This window comes from Sorex araneus, chromosome 9 (genome assembly GCF_027595985.1).
Source record: "Sorex araneus isolate mSorAra2 chromosome 9, mSorAra2.pri, whole genome shotgun sequence".
NCBI classification, from domain to species: domain Eukaryota; kingdom Metazoa; phylum Chordata; class Mammalia; order Eulipotyphla; family Soricidae; genus Sorex; species Sorex araneus.
Window position 1 is genome coordinate 33,388,172 of NC_073310.1, and position 23,761 is coordinate 33,411,932.

A 23,761-nucleotide genomic window follows, 5' to 3' on the forward strand; every position below is an offset into this window, starting at 1 on the left:
TGTGCGTGTGCGTGTGCGTGGAGTGGGGCCCCCGCCGGCCCCCGCTCCGCCCGCAGAAGGAGGTCCCCTGGGCCTGCCCCGGCCCGCCGGCCCTGCCTGTGCGCCTGCCCTGCAGCCCCTGCTCTCTTCCTCCTGCGGCCTCTCCGGTCCCCTGGAGGGAGGGTGGCAGGCCGGGCAAGCTGTCCCCTCTCCTTCAGCCCTCGGGCGACACCCAGGGCACCCACGGGGCCCAAGGCGCACCCCGGCCCCGCGCACACGCAGCCCCGCAGTGCAGAGCGCCCCGGTGGGGGAGCACCCGGCCAAGGGGCACCCAGGTCTCCTGGCCCACGCGAGGGGATTCCCCCACCTTCCCATTCCCGCAGGCGCCGGGCCAGGCCCGGGGCCTGCCCCGTGACGGCGCCCTGGGCCACCCGCAGGAGCGCCCGAGCGCCCGCCGGGCCAAGTGCAGCAGCGCGACCCCTCGCGCACCGGGAAGCGGACACACGCAGACAGACAGGGTCCGGGGGCGCTGGGCAAAGCCGCCCGGCCGCGGGCCTTCCCCGGCCGCGGCCCACGCCCCCACGCCGCCCCCGGCCCCCCGGCCCCCGCGCCGCGCGCACCTGCGCCCAGAACCGCTGCAGAGACAAGCGGCCCGGTGCCCCGTGCGCCCCTGGGGGCCGAGCGCAGGCGGCACGACGCGGTCCGGGGGGAGGCGGGGGCGCCGGGGCGCCGGGGCGGTGCGCCCCGGCCGGCGTGCGTGTGTGCGTGTCCGTGTGTCCGTCTGGGGGCGGGTGTCCGGCTCTCGGGCTCACACGCACGCCCTTGGAGGAGGCTGGCTGGCGGGCGGTGCCGGGCGCCCCCCCGCCCGGGTGGCCTTTCCCGCGCGGATCCCGTGGCAGGCGGGCCGAGCTGCGCAGGGAGGCCCGGTGGGCGGCCGGGCTTCTTGAGGGCGGCGGAGAGCCACGCCTCCGTCTACGGCCATACCACCCTGAACGCGCCCGATCTCGTCTGATCTCGGAAGCTAAGCAGGGTCGGGCCTGGTTAGTACTTGGATGGGAGACCGCCTGGGAATACCGGGTGCTGTAGGCCTTTTGCGGGCGTGGGGGGCGGGGGGGGGCCTTCCTGTCTTTCATTTTCTCCCCCTGGCCTCTGCCTTGGCGCGGGGGAGGGCCCCGGCCCCTGGCCTTGGTCCTGCCCTTCGCCTGCGGCCCCCCGCGACCCAGGTGCCCCGGCCCCTCCCGGGCCACCACCCCCGTGGTGCCGCTCGCCTGAGGCCTGCGGCCCAGCCATCCCACCCCACCGGCAGCTCCTCACCCGGACCGTGCACCCCGGGCCCCGACCCCCGCCTCAGCCCCTGGGCCTTGTGCCTGGGGAGGGCCGGGGCAGGGCCCCGCAACCGGCAGCCTCCTGGGGCATCCTCCTCCGAGGACCCCGGGGCGGGACACCTCCCGCAGGGACGTCGCCCGGGCTGTGTGCGTGCGCCTGTGTGTGTGCCTGTGTGTGTTTGTGTGTGCGTGCGTGGGCCTGATGGTGCCTGTGTGTGAGTCTCTGGGTGTGTCTCTGTGTGGGGGTGTCTCTATGTGTGTGTGCGCGTGCGTGTGCGCAGGTGTCTGCGTGTGCGTGTGCGTGTGCGTGTGCGTGTGCGTGTGCGTGGAGTGGGGCCCCCGCCGGCCCCCGCTCCGCCCGCAGAAGGAGGTCCCCTGGGCCTGCCCCGGCCCGCCGGCCCTGCCTGTGCGCCTGCCCTGCAGCCCCTGCTCTCTTCCTCCTGCGGCCTCTCCGGTCCCCTGGAGGGAGGGTGGCAGGCCGGGCAAGCTGTCCCCTCTCCTTCAGCCCTCGGGCGACACCCAGGGCACCCACGGGGCCCAAGGCGCACCCCGGCCCCGCGCACACGCAGCCCCGCAGTGCAGAGCGCCCCGGTGGGGGAGCACCCGGCCAAGGGGCACCCAGGTCTCCTGGCCCACGCGAGGGGATTCCCCCACCTTCCCATTCCCGCAGGCGCCGGGCCAGGCCCGGGGCCTGCCCCGTGACGGCGCCCTGGGCCACCCGCAGGAGCGCCCGAGCGCCCGCCGGGCCAAGTGCAGCAGCGCGACCCCTCGCGCACCGGGAAGCGGACACACGCAGACAGACAGGGTCCGGGGGCGCTGGGCAAAGCCGCCCGGCCGCGGGCCTTCCCCGGCCGCGGCCCACGCCCCCACGCCGCCCCCGGCCCCCCGGCCCCCGCGCCGCGCGCACCTGCGCCCAGAACCGCTGCAGAGACAAGCGGCCCGGTGCCCCGTGCGCCCCTGGGGGCCGAGCGCAGGCGGCACGACGCGGTCCGGGGGGAGGCGGGGGCGCCGGGGCGCCGGGGCGGTGCGCCCCGGCCGGCGTGCGTGTGTGCGTGTCCGTGTGTCCGTCTGGGGGCGGGTGTCCGGCTCTCGGGCTCACACGCACGCCCTTGGAGGAGGCTGGCTGGCGGGCGGTGCCGGGCGCCCCCCCCCCCGCCCGGGTGGCCTTTCCCGCGCGGATCCCGTGGCAGGCGGGCCGAGCTGCGCAGGGAGGCCCGGTGGGCGGCCGGGCTTCTTGAGGGCGGCGGAGAGCCACGCCTCCGTCTACGGCCATACCACCCTGAACGCGCCCGATCTCGTCTGATCTCGGAAGCTAAGCAGGGTCGGGCCTGGTTAGTACTTGGATGGGAGACCGCCTGGGAATACCGGGTGCTGTAGGCCTTTTGCGGTCGTGGGGGGGGGGGGCCTTCCTGTCTTTCATTTTCTCCCCCTGGCCTCTGCCTTGGCGCGGGGGAGGGCCCCGGCCCCTGGCCTTGGTCCTGCCCTTCGCCTGCGGCCCCCCGCGACCCAGGTGCCCCGGCCCCTCCCGGGCCACCACCCCCGTGGTGCCGCTCGCCTGAGGCCTGCGGCCCAGCCATCCCACCCCACCGGCAGCTCCTCACCCGGACCGTGCACCCCGGGCCCCGACCCCCGCCTCAGCCCCTGGGCCTTGTGCCTGGGGAGGGCCGGGGCAGGGCCCCGCAACCGGCAGCCTCCTGGGGCATCCTCCTCCGAGGACCCCGGGGCGGGACACCTCCCGCAGGGACGTCGCCCGGGCTGTGTGCGTGCGCCTGTGTGTGTGCCTGTGTGTGTTTGTGTGTGCGTGCGTGGGCCTGATGGTGCCTGTGTGTGAGTCTCTGGGTGTGTCTCTGTGTGTGGGTGTCTCTATGTGTGTGTGCGCGTGCGTGTGCGCAGGTGTCTGCGTGTGCGTGTGCGTGTGCGTGTGCGTGGAGTGGGGCCCCCGCCGGCCCCCGCTCCGCCCGCAGAAGGAGGTCCCCTGGGCCTGCCCCGGCCCGCCGGCCCTGCCTGTGCGCCTGCCCTGCAGCCCCTGCTCTCTTCCTCCTGCGGCCTCTCCGGTCCCCTGGAGGGAGGGTGGCAGGCCGGGCAAGCTGTCCCCTCTCCTTCAGCCCTCGGGCGACACCCAGGGCACCCACGGGGCCCAAGGCGCACCCCGGCCCCGCGCACACGCAGCCCCGCAGTGCAGAGCGCCCCGGTGGGGGAGCACCCGGCCAAGGGGCACCCAGGTCTCCTGGCCCACGCGAGGGGATTCCCCCACCTTCCCATTCCCGCAGGCGCCGGGCCAGGCCCGGGGCCTGCCCCGTGACGGCGCCCTGGGCCACCCGCAGGAGCGCCCGAGCGCCCGCCGGGCCAAGTGCAGCAGCGCGACCCCTCGCGCACCGGGAAGCGGACACACGCAGACAGACAGGGTCCGGGGGCGCTGGGCAAAGCCGCCCGGCCGCGGGCCTTCCCCGGCCGCGGCCCACGCCCCCACGCCGCCCCCGGCCCCCCGGCCCCCGCGCCGCGCGCACCTGCGCCCAGAACCGCTGCAGAGACAAGCGGCCCGGTGCCCCGTGCGCCCCTGGGGGCCGAGCGCAGGCGGCACGACGCGGTCCGGGGGGAGGCGGGGGCGCCGGGGCGCCGGGGCGGTGCGCCCCGGCCGGCGTGCGTGTGTGCGTGTCCGTGTGTCCGTCTGGGGGCGGGTGTCCGGCTCTCGGGCTCACACGCACGCCCTTGGAGGAGGCTGGCTGGCGGGCGGTGCCGGGCGCCCCCCCGCCCGGGTGGCCTTTCCCGCGCGGATCCCGTGGCAGGCGGGCCGAGCTGCGCAGGGAGGCCCGGTGGGCGGCCGGGCTTCTTGAGGGCGGCGGAGAGCCACGCCTCCGTCTACGGCCATACCACCCTGAACGCGCCCGATCTCGTCTGATCTCGGAAGCTAAGCAGGGTCGGGCCTGGTTAGTACTTGGATGGGAGACCGCCTGGGAATACCGGGTGCTGTAGGCCTTTTGCGGGCGTGGGGGGCGGGGGGGGGCCTTCCTGTCTTTCATTTTCTCCCCCTGGCCTCTGCCTTGGCGCGGGGGAGGGCCCCGGCCCCTGGCCTTGGTCCTGCCCTTCGCCTGCGGCCCCCCGCGACCCAGGTGCCCCGGCCCCTCCCGGGCCACCACCCCCGTGGTGCCGCTCGCCTGAGGCCTGCGGCCCAGCCATCCCACCCCACCGGCAGCTCCTCACCCGGACCGTGCACCCCGGGCCCCGACCCCCGCCTCAGCCCCTGGGCCTTGTGCCTGGGGAGGGCCGGGGCAGGGCCCCGCAACCGGCAGCCTCCTGGGGCATCCTCCTCCGAGGACCCCGGGGCGGGACACCTCCCGCAGGGACGTCGCCCGGGCTGTGTGCGTGCGCCTGTGTGTGTGCCTGTGTGTGTTTGTGTGTGCGCGCGTGGGCCTGATGGTGCCTGTGTGTGAGTCTCTGGGTGTGTCTCTGTGTGGGGGTGTCTCTATGTGTGTGTGCGCGTGCGTGTGCGCAGGTGTCTGCGTGTGCGTGTGCGTGTGCGTGTGCGTGTGCGTGTGCGTGGAGTGGGGCCCCCGCCGGCCCCCGCTCCGCCCGCAGAAGGAGGTCCCCTGGGCCTCCCCCGGCCCGCCGGCCCTGCCTGTGCGCCTGCCCTGCAGCCCCTGCTCTCTTCCTCCTGCGGCCTCTCCGGTCCCCTGGAGGGAGGGTGGCAGGCCGGGCAAGCTGTCCCCTCTCCTTCAGCCCTCGGGCGACACCCAGGGCACCCACGGGGCCCAAGGCGCACCCCGGCCCCGCGCACACGCAGCCCCGCAGTGCAGAGCGCCCCGGTGGGGGAGCACCCGGCCTAGGGGCACCCAGGTCTCCTGGCCCACGCGAGGGGATTCCCCCACCTTCCCATTCCCGCAGGCGCCGGGCCAGGCCCGGGGCCTGCCCCGTGACGGCGCCCTGGGCCACCCGCAGGAGCGCCCGAGCGCCCGCCGGGCCAAGTGCAGCAGCGCGACCCCTCGCGCACCGGGAAGCGGACACACGCAGACAGACAGGGTCCGGGGGCGCTGGGCAAAGCCGCCCGGCCGCGGGCCTTCCCCGGCCGCGGCCCACGCCCCCACGCCGCCCCCGGCCCCCCGGCCCCCGCGCCGCGCGCACCTGCGCCCAGAACCGCTGCAGAGACAAGCGGCCCGGTGCCCCGTGCGCCCCTGGGGGCCGAGCGCAGGCGGCCCGACGCGGTCCGGGGGGAGGCGGGGGCGCCGGGGCGCCGGGGCGGTGCGCCCCGGCCGGCGTGCGTGTGTGCGTGTCCGTGTGTCCGTCTGGGGGCGGGTGTCCAGCTCTCGGGCTCACACGCACGCCCTTGGAGGAGGCTGGCTGGCGGGCGGTGCCGGGCGCCCCCCCCCCCCCGCCCGGGTGGCCTTTCCCGCGCGGATCCCGTGGCAGGCGGGCCGAGCTGCGCAGGGAGGCCCGGTGGGCGGCCGGGCTTCTTGAGGGCGGCGGAGAGCCACGCCTCCTTCTACGGCCATACCACCCTGAACGCGCCCGATCTCGTCTGATCTCGGAAGCTAAGCAGGGTCGGGCCTGGTTAGTACTTGGATGGGAGACCGCCTGGGAATACCGGGTGCTGTAGGCCTTTTGCGGGCGTGGGGGGGGGGGGCCTTCCTGTCTTTCATTTTCTCCCCCTGGCCTCTGCCTTGGCGCGGGGGAGGGCCCCGGCCCCTGGCCTTGGTCCTGCCCTTCGCCTGCGGCCCCCCGCGACCCAGGTGCCCCGGCCCCTCCCGGGCCACCACCCCCGTGGTGCCGCTCGCCTGAGGCCTGCGGCCCAGCCATCCCACCCCACCGGCAGCTCCTCACCCGGACCGTGCACCCCGGGCCCCGACCCCCGCCTCAGCCCCTGGGCCTTGTGCCTGGGGAGGGCCGGGGCAGGGCCCCGCAACCGGCAGCCTCCTGGGGCATCCTCCTCCGAGGACCCCGGGGCGGGACACCTCCCGCAGGGACGTCGCCCGGGCTGTGTGCGTGCGCCTGTGTGTGTGCCTGTGTGTGTTTGTGTGTGCGTGCGTGGGCCTGATGGTGCCTGTGTGTGAGTCTCTGGGTGTGTCTCTGTGTGTGGGTGTCTCTATGTGTGTGTGCGCGTGCGTGTGCGCAGGTGTCTGCGTGTGCGTGTGCGTGTGCGTGTGCGTGTGCGTGGAGTGGGGCCCCCGCCGGCCCCCGCTCCGCCCGCAGAAGGAGGTCCCCTGGGCCTGCCCCGGCCCGCCGGCCCTGCCTGTGCGCCTGCCCTGCAGCCCCTGCTCTCTTCCTCCTGCGGCCTCTCCGGTCCCCTGGAGGGAGGGTGGCAGGCCGGGCAAGCTGTCCCCTCTCCTTCAGCCCTCGGGCGACACCCAGGGCACCCACGGGGCCCAAGGCGCACCCCGGCCCCGCGCACACGCAGCCCCGCAGTGCAGAGCGCCCCGGTGGGGGAGCACCCGGCCAAGGGGCACCCAGGTCTCCTGGCCCACGCGAGGGGATTCCCCCACCTTCCCATTCCCGCAGGCGCCGGGCCAGGCCCGGGGCCTGCCCCGTGACGGCGCCCTGGGCCACCCGCAGGAGCGCCCGAGCGCCCGCCGGGCCAAGTGCAGCAGCGCGACCCCTCGCGCACCGGGAAGCGGACACACGCAGACAGACAGGGTCCGGGGGCGCTGGGCAAAGCCGCCCGGCCGCGGGCCTTCCCCGGCCGCGGCCCACGCCCCCACGCCGCCCCCGGCCCCCCGGCCCCCGCGCCGCGCGCACCTGCGCCCAGAACCGCTGCAGAGACAAGCGGCCCGGTGCCCCGGGGCGGTGCGCCCCGGCCGGCGTGCGTGTGTGCGTGTCCGTGTGTCCGTCTGGGGGCGGGTGTCCGGCTCTCGGGCTCACACGCACGCCCTTGGAGGAGGCTGGCTGGCGGGCGGTGCCGGGCGCCCCCCCGCCCGGGTGGCCTTTCCCGCGCGGATCCCGTGGCAGGCGGGCCGAGCTGCGCAGGGAGGCCCGGTGGGCGGCCGGGCTTCTTGAGGGCGGCGGAGAGCCACGCCTCCGTCTACGGCCATACCACCCTGAACGCGCCCGATCTCGTCTGATCTCGGAAGCTAAGCAGGGTCGGGCCTGGTTAGTACTTGGATGGGAGACCGCCTGGGAATACCGGGTGCTGTAGGCCTTTTGCGGGCGTGGGGGGCGGGGGGGGGGCCTTCCTGTCTTTCATTTTCTCCCCCTGGCCTCTGCCTTGGCGCGGGGGAGGGCCCCGGCCCCTGGCCTTGGTCCTGCCCTTCGCCTGCGGCCCCCCGCGACCCAGGTGCCCCGGCCCCTCCCGGGCCACCACCCCCGTGGTGCCGCTCGCCTGAGGCCTGCGGCCCAGCCATCCCACCCCACCGGCAGCTCCTCACCCGGACCGTGCACCCCGGGCCCCGACCCCCGCCTCAGCCCCTGGGCCTTGTGCCTGGGGAGGGCCGGGGCAGGGCCCCGCAACCGGCAGCCTCCTGGGGCATCCTCCTCCGAGGACCCCGGGGCGGGACACCTCCCGCAGGGACGTCGCCCGGGCTGTGTGCGTGCGCCTGTGTGTGTGCCTGTGTGTGTTTGTGTGTGCGTGCGTGGGCCTGATTGTGCCTGTGTGTGAGTCTCTGGGTGTGTCTCTGTGTGGGGGTGTCTCTATGTGTGTGTGCGCGTGCGTGTGCGCAGGTGTCTGCGTGTGCGTGTGCGTGTGCGTGTGCGTGTGCGTGTGCGTGGAGTGGGGCCCCCGCCGGCCCCCGCTCCGCCCGCAGAAGGAGGTCCCCTGGGCCTGCCCCGGCCCGCCGGCCCTGCCTGTGCGCCTGCCCTGCAGCCCCTGCTCTCTTCCTCCTGCGGCCTCTCCGGTCCCCTGGAGGGAGGGTGGCAGGCCGGGCAAGCTGTCCCCTCTCCTTCAGCCCTCGGGCGACACCCAGGGCACCCACGGGGCCCAAGGCGCACCCCGGCCCCGCGCACACGCAGCCCCGCAGTGCAGAGCGCCCCGGTGGGGGAGCACCCGGCCAAGGGGCACCCAGGTCTCCTGGCCCACGCGAGGGGATTCCCCCACCTTCCCATTCCCGCAGGCGCCGGGCCAGGCCCGGGGCCTGCCCCGTGACGGCGCCCTGGGCCACCCGCAGGAGCGCCCGAGCGCCCGCCGGGCCAAGTGCAGCAGCGCGACCCCTCGCGCACCGGGAAGCGGACACACGCAGACAGACAGGGTCCGGGGGCGCTGGGCAAAGCCGCCCGGCCGCGGGCCTTCCCCGGCCGCGGCCCACGCCCCCACGCCGCCCCCGGCCCCCCGGCCCCCGCGCCGCGCGCACCTGCGCCCAGAACCGCTGCAGAGACAAGCGGCCCGGTGCCCCGTGCGCCCCTGGGGGCCGAGCGCAGGCGGCACGACGCGGTCCGGGGGGAGGCGGGGGCGCCGGGGCGCCGGGGCGGTGCGCCCCGGCCGGCGTGCGTGTGTGCGTGTCCGTGTGTCCGTCTGGGGGCGGGTGTCCGGCTCTCGGGCTCACACGCACGCCCTTGGAGGAGGCTGGCTGGCGGGCGGTGCCGGGCGCCCCCCCGCCCGGGTGGCCTTTCCCGCGCGGATCCCGTGGCAGGCGGGCCGAGCTGCGCAGGGAGGCCCGGTGGGCGGCCGGGCTTCTTGAGGGCGGCGGAGAGCCACGCCTCCGTCTACGGCCATACCACCCTGAACGCGCCCGATCTCGTCTGATCTCGGAAGCTAAGCAGGGTCGGGCCTGGTTAGTACTTGGATGGGAGACCGCCTGGGAATACCGGGTGCTGTAGGCCTTTTGCGGGCGTGGGGGGCGGGGGGGGGGGGGCCTTCCTGTCTTTCATTTTCTCCCCCTGGCCTCTGCCTTGGCGCGGGGGAGGGCCCCGGCCCCTGGCCTTGGTCCTGCCCTTCGCCTGCGGCCCCCCGCGACCCAGGTGCCCCGGCCCCTCCCGGGCCACCACCCCCGTGGTGCCGCTCGCCTGAGGCCTGCGGCCCAGCCATCCCACCCCACCGGCAGCTCCTCACCCGGACCGTGCACCCCGGGCCCCGACCCCCGCCTCAGCCCCTGGGCCTTGTGCCTGGGGAGGGCCGGGGCAGGGCCCCGCAACCGGCAGCCTCCTGGGGCATCCTCCTCCGAGGACCCCGGGGCGGGACACCTCCCGCAGGGACGTCGCCCGGGCTGTGTGCGTGCGCCTGTGTGTGTGCCTGTGTGTGTTTGTGTGTGCGTGCGTGGGCCTGATTGTGCCTGTGTGTGAGTCTCTGGGTGTGTCTCTGTGTGGGGGTGTCTCTATGTGTGTGTGCGCGTGCGTGTGCGCAGGTGTCTGCGTGTGCGTGTGCGTGTGCGTGTGCGTGTGCGTGTGCGTGTGCGTGGAGTGGGGCCCCCGCCGGCCCCCGCTCCGCCCGCAGAAGGAGGTCCCCTGGGCCTGCCCCGGCCCGCCGGCCCTGCCTGTGCGCCTGCCCTGCAGCCCCTGCTCTCTTCCTCCTGCGGCCTCTCCGGTCCCCTGGAGGGAGGGTGGCAGGCCGGGCAAGCTGTCCCCTCTCCTTCAGCCCTCGGGCGACACCCAGGGCACCCACGGGGCCCAAGGCGCACCCCGGCCCCGCGCACACGCAGCCCCGCAGTGCAGAGCGCCCCGGTGGGGGAGCACCCGGCCAAGGGGCACCCAGGTCTCCTGGCCCACGCGAGGGGATTCCCCCACCTTCCCATTCCCGCAGGCGCCGGGCCAGGCCCGGGGCCTGCCCCGTGACGGCGCCCTGGGCCACCCGCAGGAGCGCCCGAGCGCCCGCCGGGCCAAGTGCAGCAGCGCGACCCCTCGCGCACCGGGAAGCGGACACACGCAGACAGACAGGGTCCGGGGGCGCTGGGCAAAGCCGCCCGGCCGCGGGCCTTCCCCGGCCGCGGCCCACGCCCCCACGCCGCCCCCGGCCCCCCGGCCCCCGCGCCGCGCGCACCTGCGCCCAGAACCGCTGCAGAGACAAGCGGCCCGGTGCCCCGTGCGCCCCTGGGGGCCGAGCGCAGGCGGCACGACGCGGTCCGGGGGGAGGCGGGGGCGCCGGGGCGCCGGGGCGGTGCGCCCCGGCCGGCGTGCGTGTGTGCGTGTCCGTGTGTCCGTCTGGGGGCGGGTGTCCGGCTCTCGGGCTCACACGCACGCCCTTGGAGGAGGCTGGCTGGCGGGCGGTGCCGGGCGCCCCCCCGCCCGGGTGGCCTTTCCCGCGCGGATCCCGTGGCAGGCGGGCCGAGCTGCGCAGGGAGGCCCGGTGGGCGGCCGGGCTTCTTGAGGGCGGCGGAGAGCCACGCCTCCGTCTACGGCCATACCACCCTGAACGCGCCCGATCTCGTCTGATCTCGGAAGCTAAGCAGGGTCGGGCCTGGTTAGTACTTGGATGGGAGACCGCCTGGGAATACCGGGTGCTGTAGGCCTTTTGCGGGCGTGGGGGGCGGGGGGGGGGCCTTCCTGTCTTTCATTTTCTCCCCCTGGCCTCTGCCTTGGCGCGGGGGAGGGCCCCGGCCCCTGGCCTTGGTCCTGCCCTTCGCCTGCGGCCCCCCGCGACCCAGGTGCCCCGGCCCCTCCCGGGCCACCACCCCCGTGGTGCCGCTCGCCTGAGGCCTGCGGCCCAGCCATCCCACCCCACCGGCAGCTCCTCACCCGGACCGTGCACCCCGGGCCCCGACCCCCGCCTCAGCCCCTGGGCCTTGTGCCTGGGGAGGGCCGGGGCAGGGCCCCGCAACCGGCAGCCTCCTGGGGCATCCTCCTCCGAGGACCCCGGGGCGGGACACCTCCCGCAGGGACGTCGCCCGGGCTGTGTGCGTGCGCCTGTGTGTGTGCCTGTGTGTGTTTGTGTGTGCGTGCGTGGGCCTGATTGTGCCTGTGTGTGAGTCTCTGGGTGTGTCTCTGTGTGGGGGTGTCTCTATGTGTGTGTGCGCGTGCGTGTGCGCAGGTGTCTGCGTGTGCGTGTGCGTGTGCGTGTGCGTGTGCGTGTGCGTGGAGTGGGGCCCCCGCCGGCCCCCGCTCCGCCCGCAGAAGGAGGTCCCCTGGGCCTGCCCCGGCCCGCCGGCCCTGCCTGTGCGCCTGCCCTGCAGCCCCTGCTCTCTTCCTCCTGCGGCCTCTCCGGTCCCCTGGAGGGAGGGTGGCAGGCCGGGCAAGCTGTCCCCTCTCCTTCAGCCCTCGGGCGACACCCAGGGCACCCACGGGGCCCAAGGCGCACCCCGGCCCCGCGCACACGCAGCCCCGCAGTGCAGAGCGCCCCGGTGGGGGAGCACCCGGCCAAGGGGCACCCAGGTCTCCTGGCCCACGCGAGGGGATTCCCCCACCTTCCCATTCCCGCAGGCGCCGGGCCAGGCCCGGGGCCTGCCCCGTGACGGCGCCCTGGGCCACCCGCAGGAGCGCCCGAGCGCCCGCCGGGCCAAGTGCAGCAGCGCGACCCCTCGCGCACCGGGAAGCGGACACACGCAGACAGACAGGGTCCGGGGGCGCTGGGCAAAGCCGCCCGGCCGCGGGCCTTCCCCGGCCGCGGCCCACGCCCCCACGCCGCCCCCGGCCCCCCGGCCCCCGCGCCGCGCGCACCTGCGCCCAGAACCGCTGCAGAGACAAGCGGCCCGGTGCCCCGGGGCGGTGCGCCCCGGCCGGCGTGCGTGTGTGCGTGTCCGTGTGTCCGTCTGGGGGCGGGTGTCCGGCTCTCGGGCTCACACGCACGCCCTTGGAGGAGGCTGGCTGGCGGGCGGTGCCGGGCGCCCCCCCGCCCGGGTGGCCTTTCCCGCGCGGATCCCGTGGCAGGCGGGCCGAGCTGCGCAGGGAGGCCCGGTGGGCGGCCGGGCTTCTTGAGGGCGGCGGAGAGCCACGCCTCCGTCTACGGCCATACCACCCTGAACGCGCCCGATCTCGTCTGATCTCGGAAGCTAAGCAGGGTCGGGCCTGGTTAGTACTTGGATGGGAGACCGCCTGGGAATACCGGGTGCTGTAGGCCTTTTGCGGTCGTGGGGGGGGGGGGCCTTCCTGTCTTTCATTTTCTCCCCCTGGCCTCTGCCTTGGCGCGGGGGAGGGCCCCGGCCCCTGGCCTTGGTCCTGCCCTTCGCCTGCGGCCCCCCGCGACCCAGGTGCCCCGGCCCCTCCCGGGCCACCACCCCCGTGGTGCCGCTCGCCTGAGGCCTGCGGCCCAGCCATCCCACCCCACCGGCAGCTCCTCACCCGGACCGTGCACCCCGGGCCCCGACCCCCGCCTCAGCCCCTGGGCCTTGTGCCTGGGGAGGGCCGGGGCAGGGCCCCGCAACCGGCAGCCTCCTGGGGCATCCTCCTCCGAGGACCCCGGGGCGGGACACCTCCCGCAGGGACGTCGCCCGGGCTGTGTGCGTGCGCCTGTGTGTGTGCCTGTGTGTGTTTGTGTGTGCGTGCGTGGGCCTGATGGTGCCTGTGTGTGAGTCTCTGGGTGTGTCTCTGTGTGTGGGTGTCTCTATGTGTGTGTGCGCGTGCGTGTGCGCAGGTGTCTGCGTGTGCGTGTGCGTGTGCGTGTGCGTGGAGTGGGGCCCCCGCCGGCCCCCGCTCCGCCCGCAGAAGGAGGTCCCCTGGGCCTGCCCCGGCCCGCCGGCCCTGCCTGTGCGCCTGCCCTGCAGCCCCTGCTCTCTTCCTCCTGCGGCCTCTCCGGTCCCCTGGAGGGAGGGTGGCAGGCCGGGCAAGCTGTCCCCTCTCCTTCAGCCCTCGGGCGACACCCAGGGCACCCACGGGGCCCAAGGCGCACCCCGGCCCCGCGCACACGCAGCCCCGCAGTGCAGAGCGCCCCGGTGGGGGAGCACCCGGCCAAGGGGCACCCAGGTCTCCTGGCCCACGCGAGGGGATTCCCCCACCTTCCCATTCCCGCAGGCGCCGGGCCAGGCCCGGGGCCTGCCCCGTGACGGCGCCCTGGGCCACCCGCAGGAGCGCCCGAGCGCCCGCCGGGCCAAGTGCAGCAGCGCGACCCCTCGCGCACCGGGAAGCGGACACACGCAGACAGACAGGGTCCGGGGGCGCTGGGCAAAGCCGCCCGGCCGCGGGCCTTCCCCGGCCGCGGCCCACGCCCCCACGCCGCCCCCGGCCCCCCGGCCCCCGCGCCGCGCGCACCTGCGCCCAGAACCGCTGCAGAGACAAGCGGCCCGGTGCCCCGTGCGCCCCTGGGGGCCGAGCGCAGGCGGCACGACGCGGTCCGGGGGGAGGCGGGGGCGCCGGGGCGCCGGGGCGGTGCGCCCCGGCCGGCGTGCGTGTGTGCGTGTCCGTGTGTCCGTCTGGGGGCGGGTGTCCGGCTCTCGGGCTCACACGCACGCCCTTGGAGGAGGCTGGCTGGCGGGCGGTGCCGGGCGCCCCCCCGCCCGGGTGGCCTTTCCCGCGCGGATCCCGTGGCAGGCGGGCCGAGCTGCGCAGGGAGGCCCGGTGGGCGGCCGGGCTTCTTGAGGGCGGCGGAGAGCCACGCCTCCGTCTACGGCCATACCACCCTGAACGCGCCCGATCTCGTCTGATCTCGGAAGCTAAGCAGGGTCGGGCCTGGTTAGTACTTGGATGGGAGACCGCCTGGGAATACCGGGTGCTGTAGGCCTTTTGCGGGCGTGGGGGGCGGGGGGGGGCCTTCCTGTCTTTCATTTTCTCCCCCTGGCCTCTGCCTTGGCGCGGGGGAGGGCCCCGGCCCCTGGCCTTGGTCCTGCCCTTCGCCTGCGGCCCCCCGCGACCCAGGTGCCCCGGCCCCTCCCGGGCCACCACCCCCGTGGTGCCGCTCGCCTGAGGCCTGCGGCCCAGCCATCCCACCCCACCGGCAGCTCCTCACCCGGACCGTGCACCCCGGGCCCCGACCCCCGCCTCAGCCCCTGGGCCTTGTGCCTGGGGAGGGCCGGGGCAGGGCCCCGCAACCGGCAGCCTCCTGGGGCATCCTCCTCCGAGGACCCCGGGGCGGGACACCTCCCGCAGGGACGTCGCCCGGGCTGTGTGCGTGCGCCTGTGTGTGTGCCTGTGTGTGTTTGTGTGTGCGCGCGTGGGCCTGATGGTGCCTGTGTGTGAGTCTCTGGGTGTGTCTCTGTGTGGGGGTGTCTCTATGTGTGTGTGCGCGTGCGTGTGCGCAGGTGTCTGCGTGTGCGTGTGCGTGTGCGTGTGCGTGTGCGTGTGCGTGGAGTGGGGCCCCCGCCGGCCCCCGCTCCGCCCGCAGAAGGAGGTCCCCTGGGCCTGCCCCGGCCCGCCGGCCCTGCCTGTGCGCCTGCCCTGCAGCCCCTGCTCTCTTCCTCCTGCGGCCTCTCCGGTCCCCTGGAGGGAGGGTGGCAGGCCGGGCAAGCTGTCCCCTCTCCTTCAGCCCTCGGGCGACACCCAGGGCACCCACGGGGCCCAAGGCGCACCCCGGCCCCGCGCACACGCAGCCCCGCAGTGCAGAGCGCCCCGGTGGGGGAGCACCCGGCCTAGGGGCACCCAGGTCTCCTGGCCCACGCGAGGGGATTCCCCCACCTTCCCATTCCCGCAGGCGCCGGGCCAGGCCCGGGGCCTGCCCCGTGACGGCGCCCTGGGCCACCCGCAGGAGCGCCCGAGCGCCCGCCGGGCCAAGTGCAGCAGCGCGACCCCTCGCGCACCGGGAAGCGGACACACGCAGACAGACAGGGTCCGGGGGCGCTGGGCAAAGCCGCCCGGCCGCGGGCCTTCCCCGGCCGCGGCCCACGCCCCCACGCCGCCCCCGGCCCCCCGGCCCCCGCGCCGCGCGCACCTGCGCCCAGAACCGCTGCAGAGACAAGCGGCCCGGTGCCCCGTGCGCCCCTGGGGGCCGAGCGCAGGCGGCCCGACGCGGTCCGGGGGGAGGCGGGGGCGCCGGGGCGCCGGGGCGGTGCGCCCCGGCCGGCGTGCGTGTGTGCGTGTCCGTGTGTCCGTCTGGGGGCGGGTGTCCAGCTCTCGGGCTCACACGCACGCCCTTGGAGGAGGCTGGCTGGCGGGCGGTGCCGGGCGCCCCCCCGCCCGGGTGGCCTTTCCCGCGCGGATCCCGTGGCAGGCGGGCCGAGCTGCGCAGGGAGGCCCGGTGGGCGGCCGGGCTTCTTGAGGGCGGCGGAGAGCCACGCCTCCGTCTACGGCCATACCACCCTGAACGCGCCCGATCTCGTCTGATCTCGGAAGCTAAGCAGGGTCGGGCCTGGTTAGTACTTGGATGGGAGACCGCCTGGGAATACCGGGTGCTGTAGGCCTTTTGCGGGCGTGGGGGGCGGGGGGGGGCCTTCCTGTCTTTCATTTTCTCCCCCTGGCCTCTGCCTTGGCGCGGGGGAGGGCCCCGGCCCCTGGCCTTGGTCCTGCCCTTCGCCTGCGGCCCCCCGCGACCCAGGTGCCCCGGCCCCTCCCGGGCCACCACCCCCGTGGTGCCGCTCGCCTGAGGCCTGCGGCCCAGCCATCCCACCCCACCGGCAGCTCCTCACCCGGACCGTGCACCCCGGGCCCCGACCCCCGCCTCAGCCCCTGGGCCTTGTGCCTGGGGAGGGCCGGGGCAGGGCCCCGCAACCGGCAGCCTCCTGGGGCATCCTCCTCCGAGGACCCCGGGGCGGGACACCTCCCGCAGGGACGTCGCCCGGGCTGTGTGCGTGCGCCTGTGTGTGTGCCTGTGTGTGTTTGTGTGTGCGCGCGTGGGCCTGATGGTGCCTGTGTGTGAGTCTCTGGGTGTGTCTCTGTGTGGGGGTGTCTCTATGTGTGTGTGCGCGTGCGTGTGCGCAGGTGTCTGCGTGTGCGTGTGCGTGTGCGTGTGCGTGTGCGTGGAGTGGGGCCCCCGCCGGCCCCCGCTCCGCCCGCAGAAGGAGGTCCCCTGGGCCTGCCCCGGCCCGCCGGCCCTGCCTGTGCGCCTGCCCTGCAGCCCCTGCTCTCTTCCTCCTGCGGCCTCTCCGGTCCCCTGGAGGGAGGGTGGCAGGCCGGGCAAGCTGTCCCCTCTCCTTCAGCCCTCGGGCGACACCCAGGGCACCCACGGGGCCCAAGGCGCACCCCGGCCCCGCGCACACGCAGCCCCGCAGTGCAGAGCGCCCCGGTGGGGGAGCACCCGGCCAAGGGGCACCCAGGTCTCCTGGCCCACGCGAGGGGATTCCCCCACCTTCCCATTCCCGCAGGCGCCGGGCCAGGCCCGGGGCCTGCCCCGTGACGGCGCCCTGGGCCACCCGCAGGAGCGCCCGAGCGCCCGCCGGGCCAAGTGCAGCAGCGCGACCCCTCGCGCACCGGGAAGCGGACACACGCAGACAGACAGGGTCCGGGGGCGCTGGGCAAAGCCGCCCGGCCGCGGGCCTTCCCCGGCCGCGGCCCACGCCCCCACGCCGCCCCCGGCCCCCCGGCCCCCGCGCCGCGCGCACCTGCGCCCAGAACCGCTGCAGAGACAAGCGGCCCGGTGCCCCGGGGCGGTGCGCCCCGGCCGGCGTGCGTGTGTGCGTGTCCGTGTGTCCGTCTGGGGGCGGGTGTCCGGCTCTCGGGCTCACACGCACGCCCTTGGAGGAGGCTGGCTGGCGGGCGGTGCCGGGCGCCCCCCCGCCCGGGTGGCCTTTCCCGCGCGGATCCCGTGGCAGGCGGGCCGAGCTGCGCAGGGAGGCCCGGTGGGCGGCCGGGCTTCTTGAGGGCGGCGGAGAGCCACGCCTCCGTCTACGGCCATACCACCCTGAACGCGCCCGATCTCGTCTGATCTCGGAAGCTAAGCAGGGTCGGGCCTGGTTAGTACTTGGATGGGAGACCGCCTGGGAATACCGGGTGCTGTAGGCCTTTTGCGGGCGTGGGGGGCGGGGGGGGGGCCTTCCTGTCTTTCATTTTCTCCCCCTGGCCTCTGCCTTGGCGCGGGGGAGGGCCCCGGCCCCTGGCCTTGGTCCTGCCCTTCGCCTGCGGCCCCCCGCGACCCAGGTGCCCCGGCCCCTCCCGGGCCACCACCCCCGTGGTGCCGCTCGCCTGAGGCCTGCGGCCCAGCCATCCCACCCCACCGGCAGCTCCTCACCCGGACCGTGCACCCCGGGCCCCGACCCCCGCCTCAGCCCCTGGGCCTTGTGCCTGGGGAGGGCCGGGGCAGGGCCCCGCAACCGGCAGCCTCCTGGGGCATCCTCCTCCGAGGACCCCGGGGCGGGACACCTCCCGCAGGGACGTCGCCCGGGCTGTGTGCGTGCGCCTGTGTGTGTGCCTGTGTGTGTTTGTGTGTGCGTGCGTGGGCCTGATTGTGCCTGTGTGTGAGTCTCTGGGTGTGTCTCTGTGTGGGGGTGTCTCTATGTGTGTGTGCGCGTGCGTGTGCGCAGGTGTCTGCGTGTGCGTGTGCGTGTGCGTGTGCGTGTGCGTGGAGTGGGGCCCCCGCCGGCCCCCGCTCCGCCCGCAGAAGGAGGTCCCCTGGGCCTGCCCCGGCCCGCCGGCCCTGCCTGTGCGCCTGCCCTGCAGCCCCTGCTCTCTTCCTCCTGCGGCCTCTCCGGTCCCCTGGAGGGAGGGTGGCAGGCCGGGCAAGCTGTCCCCTCTCCTTCAGCCCTCGGGCGACACCCAGGGCACCCACGGGGCCCAAGGCGCACCCCGGCCCCGCGCACACGCAGCCCCGCAGTGCAGAGCGCCCCGGTGGGGGAGCACCCGGCCAAGGGGCACCCAGGTCTCCTGGCCCACGCGAGGGGATTCCCCCACCTTCCCATTCCCGCAGGCGCCGGGCCAGGCCCGGGGCCTGCCCCGTGACGGCGCCCTGGGCCACCCGCAGGAGCGCCCGAGCGCCCGCCGGGCCAAGTGCAGCAGCGCGACCCCTCGCGCACCGGGAAGCGGACACACGCAGACAGACAGGGTCCGGGGGCGCTGGGCAAAGCCGCCCGGCCGCGGGCCTTCCCCGGCCGCGGCCCACGCCCCCACGCCGCCCCCGGCCCCCCGGCCCCCGCGCCGCGCGCACCTGCGCCCAGAACCGCTGCAGAGACAAGCGGCCCGGTGCCCCGTGCGCCCCTGGGGGCCGAGCGCAGGCGGCACGACGCGGTCCGGGGGGAGGCGGGGGCGCCGGGGCGCCGGGGCGGTGCGCCCCGGCCGGCGTGCGTGTGTGCGTGTCCGTGTGTCCGTCTGGGGGCGGGTGTCCGGCTCTCGGGCTCACACGCACGCCCTTGGAGGAGGCTGGCTGGCGGGCGGTGCCGGGCGCCCCCCCGCCCGGGTGGCCTTTCCCGCGCGGATCCCGTGGCAGGCGGGCCGAGCTGCGCAGGGAGGCCCGGTGGGCGGCCGGGCTTCTTGAGGGCGGCGGAGAGCCACGCCTCCGTCTACGGCCATACCACCCTGAACGCGCCCGATCTCGTCTGATCTCGGAAGCTAAGCAGGGTCGGGCCTGGTTAGTACTTGGATGGGAGACCGCCTGGGAATACCGGGTGCTGTAGGCCTTTTGCGGGCGTGGGGGGCGGGGGGGGGGCCTTCCTGTCTTTCATTTTCTCCCCCTGGCCTCTGCCTTGGCGCGGGGGAGGGCCCCGGCCCCTGGCCTTGGTCCTGCCCTTCGCCTGCGGCCCCCCGCGACCCAGGTGCCCCGGCCCCTCCCGGGCCACCACCCCCGTGGTGCCGCTCGCCTGAGGCCTGCGGCCCAGCCATCCCACCCCACCGGCAGCTCCTCACCCGGACCGTGCACCCCGGGCCCCGACCCCCGCCTCAGCCCCTGGGCCTTGTGCCTGGGGAGGGCCGGGGCAGGGCCCCGCAACCGGCAGCCTCCTGGGGCATCCTCCTCCGAGGACCCCGGGGCGGGACACCTCCCGCAGGGACGTCGCCCGGGCTGTGTGCGTGCGCCTGTGTGTGTGCCTGTGTGTGTTTGTGTGTGCGCGCGTGGGCCTGATTGTGCCTGTGTGTGAGTCTCTGGGTGTGTCTCTGTGTGGGGGTGTCTCTATGTGTGTGTGCGCGTGCGTGTGCGCAGGTGTCTGCGTGTGCGTGTGCGTGTGCGTGTGCGTGTGCGTGTGCGTGGAGTGGGGCCCCCGCCGGCCCCCGCTCCGCCCGCAGAAGGAGGTCCCCTGGGCCTGCCCCGGCCCGCCGGCCCTGCCTGTGCGCCTGCCCTGCAGCCCCTGCTCTCTTCCTCCTGCGGCCTCTCCGGTCCCCTGGAGGGAGGGTGGCAGGCCGGGCAAGCTGTCCCCTCTCCTTCAGCCCTCGGGCGACACCCAGGGCACCCACGGGGCCCAAGGCGCACCCCGGCCCCGCGCACACGCAGCCCCGCAGTGCAGAGCGCCCCGGTGGGGGAGCACCCGGCCAAGGGGCACCCAGGTCTCCTGGCCCACGCGAGGGGATTCCCCCACCTTCCCATTCCCGCAGGCGCCGGGCCAGGCCCGGGGCCTGCCCCGTGACGGCGCCCTGGGCCACCCGCAGGAGCGCCCGAGCGCCCGCCGGGCCAAGTGCAGCAGCGCGACCCCTCGCGCACCGGGAAGCGGACACACGCAGACAGACAGGGTCCGGGGGCGCTGGGCAAAGCCGCCCGGCCGCGGGCCTTCCCCGGCCGCGGCCCACGCCCCCACGCCGCCCCCGGCCCCCCGGCCCCCGCGCCGCGCGCACCTGCGCCCAGAACCGCTGCAGAGACAAGCGGCCCGGTGCCCCGTGCGCCCCTGGGGGCCGAGCGCAGGCGGCACGACGCGGTCCGGGGGGAGGCGGGGGCGCCGGGGCGCCGGGGCGGTGCGCCCCGGCCGGCGTGCGTGTGTGCGTGTCCGTGTGTCCGTCTGGGGGCGGGTGTCCGGCTCTCGGGCTCACACGCACGCCCTTGGAGGAGGCTGGCTGGCGGGCGGTGCCGGGCGCCCCCCCGCCCGGGTGGCCTTTCCCGCGCGGATCCCGTGGCAGGCGGGCCGAGCTGCGCAGGGAGGCCCGGTGGGCGGCCGGGCTTCTTGAGGGCGGCGGAGAGCCACGCCTCCGTCTACGGCCATACCACCCTGAACGCGCCCGATCTCGTCTGATCTCGGAAGCTAAGCAGGGTCGGGCCTGGTTAGTACTTGGATGGGAGACCGCCTGGGAATACCGGGTGCTGTAGGCCTTTTGCGGGCGTGGGGGGCGGGGGGGGGGCCTTCCTGTCTTTCATTTTCTCCCCCTGGCCTCTGCCTTGGCGCGGGGGAGGGCCCCGGCCCCTGGCCTTGGTCCTGCCCTTCGCCTGCGGCCCCCCGCGACCCAGGTGCCCCGGCCCCTCCCGGGCCACCACCCCCGTGGTGCCGCTCGCCTGAGGCCTGCGGCCCAGCCATCCCACCCCACCGGCAGCTCCTCACCCGGACCGTGCACCCCGGGCCCCGACCCCCGCCTCAGCCCCTGGGCCTTGTGCCTGGGGAGGGCCGGGGCAGGGCCCCGCAACCGGCAGCCTCCTGGGGCATCCTCCTCCGAGGACCCCGGGGCGGGACACCTCCCGCAGGGACGTCGCCCGGGCTGTGTGCGTGCGCCTGTGTGTGTGCCTGTGTGTGTTTGTGTGTGCGTGCGTGGGCCTGATTGTGCCTGTGTGTGAGTCTCTGGGTGTGTCTCTGTGTGGGGGTGTCTCTATGTGTGTGTGCGCGTGCGTGTGCGCAGGTGTCTGCGTGTGCGTGTGCGTGTGCGTGTGCGTGTGCGTGTGCGTGGAGTGGGGCCCCCGCCGGCCCCCGCTCCGCCCGCAGAAGGAGGTCCCCTGGGCCTGCCCCGGCCCGCCGGCCCTGCCTGTGCGCCTGCCCTGCAGCCCCTGCTCTCTTCCTCCTGCGGCCTCTCCGGTCCCCTGGAGGGAGGGTGGCAGGCCGGGCAAGCTGTCCCCTCTCCTTCAGCCCTCGGGCGACACCCAGGGCACCCACGGGGCCCAAGGCGCACCCCGGCCCCGCGCACACGCAGCCCCGCAGTGCAGAGCGCCCCGGTGGGGGAGCACCCGGCCAAGGGGCACCCAGGTCTCCTGGCCCACGCGAGGGGATTCCCCCACCTTCCCATTCCCGCAGGCGCCGGGCCAGGCCCGGGGCCTGCCCCGTGACGGCGCCCTGGGCCACCCGCAGGAGCGCCCGAGCGCCCGCCGGGCCAAGTGCAGCAGCGCGACCCCTCGCGCACCGGGAAGCGGACACACGCAGACAGACAGGGTCCGGGGGCGCTGGGCAAAGCCGCCCGGCCGCGGGCCTTCCCCGGCCGCGGCCCACGCCCCCACGCCGCCCCCGGCCCCCCGGCCCCCGCGCCGCGCGCACCTGCGCCCAGAACCGCTGCAGAGACAAGCGGCCCGGTGCCCCGGGGCGGTGCGCCCCGGCCGGCGTGCGTGTGTGCGTGTCCGTGTGTCCGTCTGGGGGCGGGTGTCCGGCTCTCGGGCTCACACGCACGCCCTTGGAGGAGGCTGGCTGGCGGGCGGTGCCGGGCGCCCCCCCGCCCGGGTGGCCTTTCCCGCGCGGATCCCGTGGCAGGCGGGCCGAGCTGCGCAGGGAGGCCCGGTGGGCGGCCGGGCTTCTTGAGGGCGGCGGAGAGCCACGCCTCCGTCTACGGCCATACCACCCTGAACGCGCCCGATCTCGTCTGATCTCGGAAGCTAAGCAGGGTCGGGCCTGGTTAGTACTTGGATGGGAGACCGCCTGGGAATACCGGGTGCTGTAGGCCTTTTGCGGGCGTGGGGGGCGGGGGGGGGGCCTTCCTGTCTTTCATTTTCTCCCCCTGGCCTCTGCCTTGGCGCGGGGGAGGGCCCCGGCCCCTGGCCTTGGTCCTGCCCTTCGCCTGCGGCCCCCCGCGACCCAGGTGCCCCGGCCCCTCCCGGGCCACCACCCCCGTGGTGCCGCTCGCCTGAGGCCTGCGGCCCAGCCATCCCACCCCACCGGCAGCTCCTCACCCGGACCGTGCACCCCGGGCCCCGACCCCCGCCTCAGCCCCTGGGCCTTGTGCCTGGGGAGGGCCGGGGCAGGGCCCCGCAACCGGCAGCCTCCTGGGGCATCCTCCTCCGAGGACCCCGGGGCGGGACACCTCCCGCAGGTACGTCGCCCGGGCTGTGTGCGTGCGCCTGTGTGTGTGCCTGTGTGTGTTTGTGTGTGCGTGCGTGGGCCTGATTGTGCCTGTGTGTGAGTCTCTGGGTGTGTCTCTGTGTGGGGGTGTCTCTATGTGTGTGTGCGCGTGCGTGTGCGCAGGTGTCTGCGTGTGCGTGTGCGTGTGCGTGTGCGTGTGCGTGTGCGTGGAGTGGGGCCCCCGCCGGCCCCCGCTCCGCCCGCAGAAGGAGGTCCCCTGGGCCTGCCCCGGCCCGCCGGCCCTGCCTGTGCGCCTGCCCTGCAGCCCCTGCTCTCTTCCTCCTGCGGCCTCTCCGGTCCCCTGGAGGGAGGGTGGCAGGCCGGGCAAGCTGTCCCCTCTCCTTCAGCCCTCGGGCGACACCCAGGGCACCCACGGGGCCCAAGGCGCACCCCGGCCCCGCGCACACGCAGCCCCGCAGTGCAGAGCGCCCCGGTGGGGGAGCACCCGGCCAAGGGGCACCCAGGTCTCCTGGCCCACGCGAGGGGATTCCCCCACCTTCCCATTCCCGCAGGCGCCGGGCCAGGCCCGGGGCCTGCCCCGTGACGGCGCCCTGGGCCACCCGCAGGAGCGCCCGAGCGCCCGCCGGGCCAAGTGCAGCAGCGCGACCCCTCGCGCACCGGGAAGCGGACACACGCAGACAGACAGGGTCCGGGGGCGCTGGGCAAAGCCGCCCGGCCGCGGGCCTTCCCCGGCCGCGGCCCACGCCCCCACGCCGCCCCCGGCCCCCCGGCCCCCGCGCCGCGCGCACCTGCGCCCAGAACCGCTGCAGAGACAAGCGGCCCGGTGCCCCGTGCGCCCCTGGGGGCCGAGCGCAGGCGGCACGACGCGGTCCGGGGGGAGGCGGGGGCGCCGGGGCGCCGGGGCGGTGCGCCCCGGCCGGCGTGCGTGTGTGCGTGTCCGTGTGTCCGTCTGGGGGCGGGTGTCCGGCTCTCGGGCTCACACGCACGCCCTTGGAGGAGGCTGGCTGGCGGGCGGTGCCGGGCGCCCCCCCGCCCGGGTGGCCTTTCCCGCGCGGATCCCGTGGCAGGCGGGCCGAGCTGCGCAGGGAGGCCCGGTGGGCGGCCGGGCTTCTTGAGGGCGGCGGAGAGCCACGCCTCCGTCTACGGCCATACCACCCTGAACGCGCCCGATCTCGTCTGATCTCGGAAGCTAAGCAGGGTCGGGCCTGGTTAGTACTTGGATGGGAGACCGCCTGGGAATACCGGGTGCTGTAGGCCTTTTGCGGGCGTGGGGGGCGGGGGGGGGGCCTTCCTGTCTTTCATTTTCTCCCCCTGGCCTCTGCCTTGGCGCGGGGGAGGGCCCCGGCCCCTGGCCTTGGTCCTGCCCTTCGCCTGCGGCCCCCCGCGACCCAGGTGCCCCGGCCCCTCCCGGGCCACCACCCCCGTGGTGCCGCTCGCCTGAGGCCTGCGGCCCAGCCATCCCACCCCACCGGCAGCTCCTCACCCGGACCGTGCACCCCGGGCCCCGACCCCCGCCTCAGCCCCTGGGCCTTGTGCCTGGGGAGGGCCGGGGCAGGGCCCCGCAACCGGCAGCCTCCTGGGGCATCCTCCTCCGAGGACCCCGGGGCGGGACACCTCCCGCAGGGACGTCGGCCGGGCTGTGTGCGTGCGCCTGTGTGTGTGCCTGTGTGTGTTTGTGTGTGCGCG

The 23,761-nt window shown here is 76.2% G+C and overlaps 15 non-coding genes across 15 annotated transcripts; all 15 read left to right on the forward strand.

The window, feature by feature from the left end:
- The first annotated feature begins 949 nt into the window (after positions 1-949).
- On the forward strand, positions 950-1,068 carry LOC129398855 (5S ribosomal RNA). The gene has a single exon (XR_008626732.1). It is a non-coding gene; the product is annotated as a 5S ribosomal RNA (ribosomal RNA).
- Positions 1,069-2,565: 1,497 nt separating this feature from the next.
- Positions 2,566-2,684, forward strand: LOC129398856 (5S ribosomal RNA). Its single transcript, XR_008626733.1, has one exon. It is a non-coding gene; the product is annotated as a 5S ribosomal RNA (ribosomal RNA).
- Positions 2,685-4,161: 1,477 nt separating this feature from the next.
- Positions 4,162-4,280, forward strand: LOC129398858 (5S ribosomal RNA). Its single transcript, XR_008626735.1, has one exon. It is a non-coding gene; the product is annotated as a 5S ribosomal RNA (ribosomal RNA).
- Positions 4,281-5,779: 1,499 nt separating this feature from the next.
- On the forward strand, positions 5,780-5,898 carry LOC129398897 (5S ribosomal RNA). The gene has a single exon (XR_008626774.1). It is a non-coding gene; the product is annotated as a 5S ribosomal RNA (ribosomal RNA).
- Positions 5,899-7,312: 1,414 nt separating this feature from the next.
- On the forward strand, positions 7,313-7,431 carry LOC129398859 (5S ribosomal RNA). The gene has a single exon (XR_008626736.1). It is a non-coding gene; the product is annotated as a 5S ribosomal RNA (ribosomal RNA).
- A 1,494-nt stretch (positions 7,432-8,925) lies between these two features.
- Positions 8,926-9,044, forward strand: LOC129398860 (5S ribosomal RNA). Its single transcript, XR_008626737.1, has one exon. It is a non-coding gene; the product is annotated as a 5S ribosomal RNA (ribosomal RNA).
- Positions 9,045-10,547: 1,503 nt separating this feature from the next.
- On the forward strand, positions 10,548-10,666 carry LOC129398861 (5S ribosomal RNA). Its single transcript, XR_008626738.1, has one exon. It is a non-coding gene; the product is annotated as a 5S ribosomal RNA (ribosomal RNA).
- A 1,425-nt stretch (positions 10,667-12,091) lies between these two features.
- LOC129398862 (5S ribosomal RNA) lies at positions 12,092-12,210 on the forward strand. The gene has a single exon (XR_008626739.1). It is a non-coding gene; the product is annotated as a 5S ribosomal RNA (ribosomal RNA).
- A 1,477-nt stretch (positions 12,211-13,687) lies between these two features.
- Positions 13,688-13,806, forward strand: LOC129398863 (5S ribosomal RNA). The gene has a single exon (XR_008626740.1). It is a non-coding gene; the product is annotated as a 5S ribosomal RNA (ribosomal RNA).
- Positions 13,807-15,299: 1,493 nt separating this feature from the next.
- LOC129398864 (5S ribosomal RNA) lies at positions 15,300-15,418 on the forward strand. Its single transcript, XR_008626741.1, has one exon. It is a non-coding gene; the product is annotated as a 5S ribosomal RNA (ribosomal RNA).
- A 1,418-nt stretch (positions 15,419-16,836) lies between these two features.
- LOC129398865 (5S ribosomal RNA) lies at positions 16,837-16,955 on the forward strand. Its single transcript, XR_008626742.1, has one exon. It is a non-coding gene; the product is annotated as a 5S ribosomal RNA (ribosomal RNA).
- A 1,488-nt stretch (positions 16,956-18,443) lies between these two features.
- LOC129398866 (5S ribosomal RNA) lies at positions 18,444-18,562 on the forward strand. Its single transcript, XR_008626743.1, has one exon. It is a non-coding gene; the product is annotated as a 5S ribosomal RNA (ribosomal RNA).
- A 1,494-nt stretch (positions 18,563-20,056) lies between these two features.
- On the forward strand, positions 20,057-20,175 carry LOC129398867 (5S ribosomal RNA). Its single transcript, XR_008626744.1, has one exon. It is a non-coding gene; the product is annotated as a 5S ribosomal RNA (ribosomal RNA).
- Positions 20,176-21,600: 1,425 nt separating this feature from the next.
- LOC129398869 (5S ribosomal RNA) lies at positions 21,601-21,719 on the forward strand. Its single transcript, XR_008626746.1, has one exon. It is a non-coding gene; the product is annotated as a 5S ribosomal RNA (ribosomal RNA).
- A 1,494-nt stretch (positions 21,720-23,213) lies between these two features.
- LOC129398870 (5S ribosomal RNA) lies at positions 23,214-23,332 on the forward strand. Its single transcript, XR_008626747.1, has one exon. It is a non-coding gene; the product is annotated as a 5S ribosomal RNA (ribosomal RNA).
- The last annotated feature ends 429 nt before the right edge of the window (positions 23,333-23,761 follow it).